Here is a 12,628-nt window from a genome sequence, read left to right as displayed (position 1 = left end):
CTATTTTATTTTTCTTTATGTACACTGAAAGTATATGCACCAAAGACAAGTTCCTTGTGTGTTGAATCACACTTGGCCAATAAAGAATTCTGTTCTGTTCTATGTTATATAGGGCTTTATGGGTATTGACAAGCATCAAGTATTCCATCAGAAAACACCAGCAGCCAGAACATTTCTCATACCAATGATCTAATATTTATTTATTTATTATTGCTTTTAAAATAACAAAAAATTTAATGTTATAATTATAATGGAAATACATAGATTTTTTTTAAAAAAAGAAACTACATAAAAAGCACTTTTTTAGAAGTGAAAAAGAAAAATTCCAACAGAAAAAACATAGCATATCATTGCAGTGTAAGAGTTACAATTCTATAGTGACTTATCTAATGTAAATACTCAAGCACACATATATTGATTTCCAATACATTTATATAACTCATTTATCTTTAACCTACTCCATTTGTAAAACTGAGTTCCATCTTTCATTACACTTGGCTATACAAAGTTCTACATCTACAGACAAACTACTCATAGATGACAAATGTAACCAGGTCTTCAGTCCATTGAATACATGGAGTCATTACATTTATCTTTCCAATGTTGCAATATCAGTGTTTTGGTCACAGGAAGGGCACAAATAATAAATCTATATTCTGATGTCCATATTGTAGGCATCTAAATTAAAAAAAAATCTCTGAAAATTTAAGAAGGGTAATATAACATGACAATGGTAAGACAGTCAATCTAACACAAGCTGTTGCAGATGAAGTTTTAATGCTATTAAGTGCAGCTGAAATTTGCAAGAATTACAACAATCTTATTGCAAGATGACAAAGGAGAATAATGTGGGCACACAAGTCAGTGACAATGCTGAACACAATTATTGTGGACAAAGAGCCTTAAGTTGACTTCCAGCACATTTCAATTTATTTTTTGTAATAAATATCTTAGCCCTGGACATCGTAAAGGGAGATCTAAATTAGATTCCACCTATTACAAAGTTTGGGACTTAGCAGGTACTCAGATCTGCTTGTTTTTCTTTTTAAACTCTCTATTTTGGTTTTGAATCAGTAATCAATTTTGTTTTATTGTTTTTAATTTGGTGTTTAAGTTTGCTAAGTAGTTCACACAAAAGTATAACTGCTTCTGTGAAAATGTATATTACTCTCTTTTCCTTTTTTTTCTTTTTCTTTTTGCAACATATTGACCCTGAATATTTTATAATTTTAAGTGACTTTGTATTGGCTATTAACTTTGAAAGATAGTGCACACGTGCAAGTAGTTAAAATAAAAAAGATGGACAAGTGATTGGCCATAATATTTGGTTTTCTGTTTGGTGGTTTGAATGTAGCAGTGGATAAGGTTCATATAGGCAGGGTCTGGAAGACAAAATAGCACAACTCATCCCAAACTGAAAGGGGGGACCCCAAAATAAATATTAAATCTAGAACTAGAATGCTTAAAGAATGGCTTGACTCTATCATCCTGCCAAGTTTTTGCAGTAAGTTCTGGAAAGCCAGTGTGGTTTCTTGGCACTCTTAGAAAAGGGATAAAAACATTTAATTTTATAAATAACTACAAAGAATTAAATCAGAATCAAACTGGCCAATGGCATAATTGAAGCACAACCTCTTTTTTTTTTTTTTTTGCACGAGTTCTGTGTTAGGAATTATTTATTTATATCACACCTTTTTTTAAACAAATAACTCAAGGTGGTGAAGAAAAAGTGAACAGGAATATCTGTGGGCTGAAATCAAAAAATTTCAGGTGACAAGAGTCATAATGCAAACAAATCTCTCTCCTTATGCGCATCACATATATAAAATGGAAAGAGCTTCAATTTCACCATTCCAGTTACCAGTTTAACCTTTTTGAATTATAACCTAACACTAACTCTACTTACGATATAGATGTAAGTAGGTAGCTTACTGAAAAAGCCTCCAGACCATTTCAGATACATTACTGGTAACTAAAGCTGGCAGAAATGTGGAGAACACTTTCCATTTCCCTAAATATGCAATTCATATCGCAGCATGGCCATTCAAAATTGAAGGCTCAGACAGATGGAAGAGAGAGAGAAAGATCCAATAATAGTCCTTCTGCTTCCATTCTTTTGACCTCTAACTGGAGGTTAAATTGAACGACTAAAGAATATCAGTTTCAAGTGATTCAAAGAGCGGCTGGTCAGGTATCTACTTAGTGAAATCACAAACATCTGGCTGACTCAGATGGTGACCTAGAATTATATTCAGAAGCTATTCCTTTACAGCAGGGCTGTCAAACTCTCAGCCGGATGCATCACATGCTGGCCAGCCGGATGCATCACACGCTGGCCACGCCCACACCTAATTTAGCGAAGGAGGGGAAAGTCCCGATACATCACATGGTGTCACAGTAACAATGCGAGTTTGACACTCCTGCTTTACAGGGAGCAAGTGAGAATTAAACAAAAACATTTCTTTTACTTGGTTTGGTTTGGGTCTTTTTAATCCATCAGGGTCTTGTTAAAAATAAGCTGGCAGTTGAAATGCATTTTCATCACATAATGCTACCAAGTTTGAGTTTTCAATTTCTATCAGCTACAATCAAATTTCATATATACCAGGGGTGTCAAACTCATGTTGTCACAGCGACATCATGTGATATATCGGGACTTTTCTCTCTTTCGCTAAACAGGACTTGAGCATGGTCAGCGCATGACGCATCCAGTCTGTGGGCTGGGAGTTTGACAGCCCTGATATATACCATCTTCTAAGTAGGAACCATCCATTAAACTGCCAGATTATTTGACCTATTTACCTGTAGTGCAGCCACTTACACATGAATGAGAAAAAGGGAAAAAAGAAAGTGCAAATTTGCAGGGGGGGTGGTGGAATCAATCCACTTTAAATTTCCATGTGCAAATTTAAAATATTGATGGTTGTCGTTCTGCATTGATAGGCAGATCCTAATTCTCTGCTTTCTCTCTTCATTTTTTCATCTTTAGAATTAGCTGGGCAGCTTTTAAGTAGACAGTTATTAAGAAGGGCTCATGCATCCTACCTATCCTACCCTCCTATTCAACTCTTTTTAAATTGGAATAAAGTTTCATTGATAATTAAAATTGTTAATTTCTAAACGGATACATTGATACCATTTCAATTTGCCTTGGTATTTGAGTTAGATGCATTTTTGTGAAGGATAATCGGAAATGAAGAGTATTCTCTTCAGACTTGAACATTGGGCACTATCTAACAAAATGAAATTCAATGGTGAAAAAAGTAAGGTTTTACATTTAGGCAAAAAAAACAAATTGCCCAGGTACAGTATAGGTGGTGCCTTGTTCAACAGTGGTGACTGTGAGAGGGATCTTGGAGTCCTAAATATGAGCCAGCAGCGTGCAGCAGCTGCCAAAGAAATCAATAGTTTTAGGCTGCATAAACAGAGGGATAGAATCAAGATCACGTGAAGTGTTAATACCACTTTATAATGCCTTGGTAAGGCCACACTTGGTAAGGCCAATTTTGGTCGCCACGATGTAAAAAAGATGTTGAGACTCTAGAAAGAGTGCAGAGAAGAGCAGCAAAGATGATTAGGGGACTGGAGGCTGAAACATATGAAGAACGGTTGCAGGAATTGGGTATGTCTAGTTTGATGAAAAGAAAGAATGAGGAGACATGATAGCATGATATCTCAGGTGTTGCCACAAAGAGGGAGTCAAACTATTCTCCAAAGCACCTGAGGGTAGAACAAGAAGCAATGGGTGGAAACTAATCAAGGAGAGAAGCAACTTAGAACTGAGGAGAAATTTCCTGACAGTTAGAACAATTAATGAGTGGAACAGCTTGCCTCCAGAAGTTGTGAATGTTCCAACACTAGAAGTTTTTAAGATGATGTTGGATAACCAACATAAGTGGTGTAGGGTTTCCTCTCTAAGCAGGGGGTTGGACTAGAAGAACTCCCAAGGTCTCTTCCAACTCTGTTATTCTATTCTATTCATAGCAGCACTAATTATAATTATTCATTTTTCAAAAGACCAAAAAAAAAAAAAAAAAAACCACCAATAAACAGGGGCTCCACCATTTTTTGTTTAGAAAAATACAATGATTATTCTTATAATATTCAGTACCAAAATAATTCAAAAATTCCATAGGAGCTAATATATTTTTTACGCACTAGATATAGAATGTAGAATAATAGAGTTAGAAGAGACCTTAGAGGTCTTTTAGTCCAACCCCCTGCTCAATAGGAGATCCTATGCCATTCCAGACAAATTTCTGTCCAGCCTCTTCTTGAAAACCTCCAGTGATGGAGTACCCATAACATTTGGAGGTAAGCCATTATACTGATTAATTGTCCTCACTATCAAGAAATATATCCTTAGTTTTAGACTGGATCTCTATTTAATGATCTTCCACCTGTTTTTTCTTGTCCTGCAGTAAGCTGCTTTAGAAAATAGGCTGGGCCCTTTTTCTGTTTAAGCCCCACAAATACTGAATACTGGTTTTGTTTCACTCTAGTCCTTCTCTTTATTAGACTACACATACCTAGTTCCCTCAACTATTCATCATATGGTTTAACCTCTAGATCATTTTTGTGCTCTTCTCTCCGCTCTTTGTAGATTCTTAACACCCTTTCATAGCGTGGTGACCAGAATTGGATGAAGTATTTAAAGTGTGGTCTTACTAGTGCAGTATAAAGTGGTGCTATCATTTCATATGATCATGAAACTATTCCTCTATGCAACCTGGACTGCGTTAGCTTTTTTGGCAGCAACAGCAGAGTGGTGGATCATACTTAAGACACATTTCTGCCTAAACTAGTATCCAAGTTAAAAGAAAAAGTGTTGCTGAATCAGAACCAAAATAGAAAATTAGTAAAGAAAGGTGAACATTGCTGAGTATTCAGCTGAATCCCACATTTTCTCACTATTCCATTCTAATTGGATCAAATTTCAGACTTCTTGCTTATTGCTAGTGCATTTATTACAAAAAACAATGTAGGCCAAAATTAAAATGGGTTGGAGGCCAGCTTAGGGCATTCTATTCATATATTTCTGCTAATCCAGCACTGTTACTGAGTTGCTGCACTCCCACATTGTTTCCCTCTTGGCATTTATTAAGTTTTCTTTTGGTTCAGTAAAAGCACAGCTTTTGGCATTGACAAGCCATACTTTTACATCTGTGATGCTGCTGGGTTCTGCAGAGTGATATGCACTGTTTCGGGGTGCTCCTGTTTTACCCCATCTTCCATGGAGTTCTCCAGTAGGTTTTATAAACGTCTTAGCAACAAATTCAGTCATATCCTTGTAGCAAATTTCACGATTTGGTAAGAAACTGGCTTGATTTTCCTTGTTCATATAAGCAGTCTATGCAAAATTTTGCTTCATCCCATCACCCAGCTTTTGGCCTTAAGTGAGTCATTTCTTTCTCTGCATCTTTCCAAGCAGAGATAATGGTGGTGTCCTGAAGCTGTTAGTTTCCAGTTGCAACACTGCAATGTCCTGCTATCATCACAGCTTTCAACGTGAATTTATTGGCAAGAAGTGTGAAGTCTTGAGGACCAGGGAGCTCATAAATTTGCAAAGTGAATACCACATTTACCAGAAACAAAAAGCAGTTATTTTTATTTCCTTCTGGGTGGAGACATGGGCAAGGAGGATGTTTTTTTCCAGAAGCTTCTAAGACATAAGCAGAGGGCAGTAACTGAATGCCAATTTCTGCCTTCTCTTATTGGACAGTTGAATAAGTCTATGGTACTCTCTGCTTCTTCTCGTCTTCCATAGGTCACCAGGAAAGACAACAATTGATTGATCATCATCATTTCTGGCTTGAAAATCCTTTGGAGAGATTGGTTATGGAAAGAGTTTTGTGTAGAAGGACTCTTATTCATTAATTAATTACATTCTTTGTGAATTAAGTCACTTAGATCCCAAACGGGTCCGAATAAGCTGTGCTCCTATACACTTTTCTCCAATTTATCTTACAATGCCTAAATGGGCTGGAACTCAGTTGCTCGCCCGATGTAATGCTGCTTAGATCCTTTTCAAAATCCTCCAAGCTCAGACTCCAGAATTTGATATATATTTTTACTGTTATGTTTCAAAACAGCCACTGTGTGGCAACAGCATGCTATGTAAGAACCAATATTTCAGAGAAAATATGTCCTTTCTTTTTGCCTTTCTCAAGGAATTTGTTAAGAGCGTCCATTACAAGATTATATCTCAAAAACCAATTTACAGATAGTCCTCAACTTACAACCATAATTATGACTGGAACTTCTTTTGCTAAGTAGTTAAATGAGTCACACCCAATTTTACAACTGTTTTGCTCTGATTGTTATCCAAATCTGGTCATTGACTTTGCTTTTCAGAAGTCTCCCAGGAAGGTCACAAATAGTGCTCATGATCCTGGGACACTGCATCTGTCATAAGTATATGTGGATTGCTAAGTAAACAAATTTGATCACATGACTATAGGGAAGCCGCAACAGCCATATGCAAGGACAATTGTAGGTCACTTTTCTTCAATGTCATTGTAACTTCCAGTGGTTGTTAAATGAATGGTCATAACTTGAGGACTGTCTGTGCCTCTACACAATCAGTGTCAACTAGTGGTGAATCCAATACTAAGACTTCTCAAGTTAAAAAAAAAGAAGAACCCAAAACAATAATTTCATGTGTCAGGACATACAGAAGCCTTCCCATCTTGGTACTCACCAGAGGGGTTTGACTGCAATTCACATCATTCCCAAACACCAAGGATGGGGCCTGTGTTAATGATTATGAGATTTGACATCCCACATATACCAAGGGCACCAGGTTGAGAAAGTCTGACCTACCAGATAGTAAAAATATCATACTTATTGGAACATACATCAGATCAAATAAGTACATTGAATCAAATATCTATTCTGTTAGTAAAGCAAACGTAACTGGAACATTACAAAACATTATTGAAACAATACGCTGCAGCATAAGCAAGAAGTTATCTGTATATCTATTAGAATTCATACCGCACTGAGATAAAATTCTGAAATAATGGAGCCATTCAACTGTTTCCTAATCCAGAGATGGAACTCAGGCTCCCCCATGAAGTGACTGTATTACCTCAACAAGTTTAAACAATGCTTTGAAAAGTGACGGATAGTTATGCTTCACGTGCCAAATTTTATATAATACTGAATTAGGCTTAAATATACAGTGACCAATCCTGTTTTATAGACCAATCATTGTTAATTAAAAAGGGGGTAAAGATATGCTTATAAAAAGGTAAAATGGGAGTAATATTTCAATTTCACCTAGAGGAAAAATAATGCAAATAGTTAGGAGATAGATGGTATTTGCAAATGGAGAGATTCGTAAATTGTAGTAACAATACACATGAATAAATGGAAAATGAATACATAGCTCAAAGGGTTCTTCCATTTAATTTCCACTGTCAATAGGAGCAGAAATGGAAACAGCAAATTGGCTGAGCCAGATCCAGGAATGTTAGAACTGCCCTTTTCAACATATTTTGCACAGAAACTGGAAGCATCTTGATTCAGCCAAGATAACATATTGCTGATGGCGTCAAAAGTAATTATTTCTCTTGCTGTCACCTGATTAAATGAAACTGACAAGACCTGTTGCTCAGGTGAGAACATGAAGGTAATAACTGGCAAGTCAAGTTAGAACAAGAGGCAGAGAAACATACTGATGCATGCACAGGACAGTTCTGGATAAAGCTATAAATTACTGCTGTCAGGACAGCAGTGGGAAAGTCAACAAATAGGTCTGTGTATTCTTGCTGATCTGTCATATTTATGGAATATATTTTGTCACAGGAATATTACAATTTGAAAAAAATATGTTATCTCCCAATTATTTCATGCAGCTGCTGATGAAACCAGGATAATCTGAGGCTTACGGGGGAACTGAGCATAATGTGCTCTTGATCCTCAACATAACCCCTTGATTTTGGGATGCAGACGTCTCAAGAATCAAGTTACAGACAGCCAATTACAGCAAAGCTATGCCACAACGGGGACTTCAGGCAATGGTGAAGAATTAACAGATGAGACCATATCTCCACAATGGGGAGCAGGATGCACAAGGTAGGTTATCAGCTCCAATGGACATCAGTGGCAATGTTTATCAACCTTAACCTCTCTATGACGAGTGGACTTCAATTCCCAGAATTCAACAGTCAGCACACTGGTTGAGGATTTCTGGGAGTTGAAATGACCAAGGCTGAGAAATTCTTTGGAGTATTGGGAAACATGGTTTTCTCCAGAAGAACTGATGGAGATACCATCTCTTGATGAGAAAGTTTTTAGCAAAATCGCTGAAGCATGTTGTTTCACAAATGTTCTTTCACAAATTATAGTGTTAGCACACAATTCATTTGCATTTGCACTTTCTTCAGGCAATGATGCATGAACATGAATTTCACTAATAGATACTTCATCAAGCGATAGTCACAATAAACAAAACTTTCCAACAATTATAGACACAATGCTGTTCAGTAGTTAGGTCATATATTCAACAGGATTATTGATCAACATCACGCATGTAGGAACTTTTTTGCCTGTACTTGTAAAACAAAACTGGATTGCCAAATAAGACTGTACAGGCAAAATATTTCCCTTAAAATGTAAGGAATCTCTTGATTTAATGAACAAAAGCTTTAACTTGTACTAGCTTTAATAACTTCTAGCCAGCCAATCCAAAGACTTTGAAAGGACAATTTACCCCAGCTAGCTACATCTAAAATAAACTCACTACTATTACAGAATTATAGGATATGCCATCTAACACATGTGAAAAAATTAAATAAAATAGATGTTGACCTATGAAAAAGTTCCATTACATAAAAACAAGCTCTTAGTGTTGAATCACCCACTGAACACTGAAGATGGAATACTATGATATTCAAATCAACACAATTAAAATTATATTCCCAAAACATTTTTACCATTGCAAAAATCTTAATTCATATTCCCCACCTTTCCTGTTCATATTAAATATAACATAATTGTAAAACTAACATTTGCAATTACAGATTTGTGAGTTATTTCCATAAGTAGAATGTTTGAGATTGTTCAAATTTCTCATATTAGCTCCTGTTATTGGTGGTACAGAAGAGGGACATTTTTAAAAAAAAATGTTTTTGTATGCAGATATATGGATACAAAACATTGCCTATCAGTAACAGAAGCATAAACTCAAATCTACACTGAAGATAAATTCAGGTGAATACAGACATCTTCAGGTCTTATCATTCGAAGTAATGAGTTTATGTTGGGCAGAAAAAGCCACTAATACTAAAAAACAAACAGAACCACAAATCCCTGCTACACTGAGGGAGCACCAAATTGCTGACATCACCATAACTTTGAGATCTGTCATTTTTGACTGAGGGTTGGTTATAACCAAGCAAATTGTAAATAAATAAAGTCTCCCATTTGCTATCAAATATCTCAACGGTGGGTTTTCAGTAGTTAAGTTAGTAAACCAGTTAACTTGAATGTAATAACACTGTCATGTAATTGAGATTTAGGGTTAGTATTTTGTAACTGTCTCTGTGTACAATCACTGGGTGGATTTTATATATTCAAAGGGAAGCCAAGAATAACACAAAAGTATTCCCCTCTCCAAAATCTTATCTAACAATCTGACGATTATAATTTGCTCATTTATCTTTCCAAGCAGTCATTAAAGTAGAAAAGAAACCAACTGTTACATCAAAACTAAAATTGGTTTTAATAATTCTGCAGCCAGAATGTCAGCATGATTCTTTGGTAGACAAAATAACTGAAGAAAATATTGCTTTCCGATCTACTATGTTGCTTCTTCTTGTTTTCTTTAAAATTGCAACTTGTGGAGCATGATGTATAGAAATTAAGAAAAGACCCAAGTCAGCATTATGATCTATTTTAAGTAGCTTTTCCGTAGCTGGAAAGGAAAACCCTGAAGTTCTAATCTTCCCTTTACTCTGTTATCCAACTTGCCATTCTCCTCCGACTCCTTGATTATACCATATCTAATTCTGCAAAACAAAATTTAATTCACACCAGTAAGCTGGCAGGAGAGAGTAAGTGGCTTGACATTGGATGGCAATGGTTATACAGAAGCAACTTTGCTTCCTAGATCCCTTTGATCCTGAATTCTTTTATTTGTCATTCTAGAAAGATTAAGTGGCTCACGGGATGGTATTAAAAAATACAATTTGCACTGTAGACCCAAAGAATGAATCTCAGGGGAATAAAAACATGGGGGGGGAAGTATAAAGATCTACTTCTCTACACTTTATTCCAAGACAATCTGGTCATGTACAGTATCAACTGAAACTTTGCTTATGTTGATGTTTGATACTTTTTCTTTCCTAGAAAACAATTACGGAACTTTTTGGCCAATGTAACACTGGGGGTTGAGCTAAATATAGAGAAAGGCAAATGATCTGGAGATGGGGGGGGGGGGGGAGATTGCTATCCTAGTCCATTACATCAGAGAAAGTTATAAATATCATTAGGTGAAAATAGCTGTTTCATCATAGAAATTCCATAATTTACATAGTCCATATAGGAGGGAGGGCTAGAAAAAAAATGAGAATTTTCAGCCACCATCTTTGACAATGAAGGCTATGAATTTCAGTCCCAAATATCTGGAAATGTTGGAAAAGTTTGTTTTAAATAATCACATGTGCTGTAGGAAACTGATATTGCAGTGTTTCTGCAACAAACACAATTAACCCAGGAGAAGATTGCTCTTATATACTACGACTCCTATCCAATGCTTCACTGGGATTTTTGATGTACAAGTTTAGCACGTCACAAACTTGCTAACATTTTATCTATTCTCAATGTTTCATTGTCATTGGGAAAAAGATGTCTGCTCAACAGGGAATGTTAAAAATAATTTGCTTAGTGTCAGGAACCAAAATAGAAGTCATGATACAGATTTTAGAAGTATAGGACAGGACAGGTTACTGTTTACGGAGAAGAGATAAATTGCAAAGGAAGCTACACAAAAGAACTTTATCCATGTAGTTTCCTTTTCATCTCTGATACATATATTTTGTAGTGTTTACATGTAAGTGGCACACCTGAATCATTGCAGCATTCTGGGGTATAGATATATAGATTACAGCCACATACTCCTGCAGCATAGAAGAGGCAGAAACAAGGATGTCTCTTAAATGGGGGGGAATGGGGGGGATAAAAGTTAAAAATGGCTAGGGCCTATAACATGACATCAGACTGGGCTTTCGGAGACGTTTTATCTGCAATATAGCTGTCTTCTACTTCAGTTGTTTCCCACCTTAAACTAACATGAAATTATGCTGTTGTTTTGAGCATTTATGATCAGATCTGAGGGCAAAAAGAATACATGTGGCCTTGGAGCTATAGCTACCTTCTCACTACTTTAAGGATTAAGACAATGGAAAATGTGGGCACATCCCATAGGAGCGCTCTTCAGTTACTTTAGACTATACAAGTAGTCCCCAATTTATGACTGCAATTCAATGGACCAGATTTAGAGTTATGTCATTACAGTCATAAGTCAAGGTACCCATGCGATCAGACCTGATTTTGACATTTTTTTGCAGTGGTTGTTAAGTGAATTACTATCGTTGTTGAATCTGCAGCCATGAAGCAAACGGTGCAGTTTTAAGTGCAAACCCATTTTTTTCTGAATATTTTTTGTCCATATAAAAGCGAGTCTGTTGCCAAGCAACTGAAACGCAGTCACATGATCCTGATAGATTTTTTTGGGGGGGGGGAAGACATTTTATGATGGCCATAAAACACCTGTTGTGAGCTTGTCATAATTTCAAATAGTTAAGTAACCTGCCATAAGTCAAGGACTGTCTTTCCCCATTGGTCATCCTCATGGTACTTATTGATGGGAATCGAAGTTGAAAGGATTATGATAGTGTAAAGCTAGCCGTTTCCTGCAGTTGGATTAGCTAATCACATGTCAGCTTCTACAACTGACTTCAAGGGCAAATTGTGATTTCACATGTTGACAATGTATCAGCATACCAGTTAATGTTCAACAAACATTAACTGCTGCAACATGCAGCCAGGTATAGCCTTTCCACTATGAGGATATATATCTGCATGATGGAAGTATTTCCAAGCTCTTGAACTTTGTCTTCAGTACAAAAGGTTTAGTCAAATACGTGCTGGATGCCTTCAATGCATTGTTGAAAGGGGCTTAGTACCACAACTTCAATGAAAGCTGTTTTTGAAAGATCAAAGTACAGAATTCAAAGAAATCTGAACAGTGTGACACAGGAATGTATAGTTTCTTTTTTTATTCTCTTCTTCCTTCTCCCTTCTGCAGTCCAGATCAGCCTTAGGAAATTGTGTACCCTCACTTTTCAGCCTCTCTAATTAAAATTGAACACACCAATTCAAATATTTAACCATTTGGTCTTAGACATCACCAAATCACACTATGTTCTCTCTCAAGGCCCACCACTTACAAGAAAACTGGGTCAAGGAAAAATATTCCCCTTTCCCTTAGTTTAAATCTGTATAATCTAATTTGAACATACATTTTCCACAATCCTTTCCCTCTGTGAATCTTCTTTCGCTTCCCCCCACCCCAATTCAACAGAATTTTACTAAGTAAACGCAAAAAAGTAGTTCATTTGCA

This window comes from Thamnophis sirtalis, unplaced genomic scaffold (genome assembly GCF_051295495.1).
Source record: "Thamnophis sirtalis isolate CommonGarterSnake01/CBP01778 unplaced genomic scaffold, rThaSir2_p1.2 scaffold_4, whole genome shotgun sequence".
Lineage (NCBI taxonomy): Eukaryota > Metazoa > Chordata > Lepidosauria > Squamata > Natricidae > Thamnophis > Thamnophis sirtalis.
Note: the sequence above shows the minus strand (reverse complement) of the source record.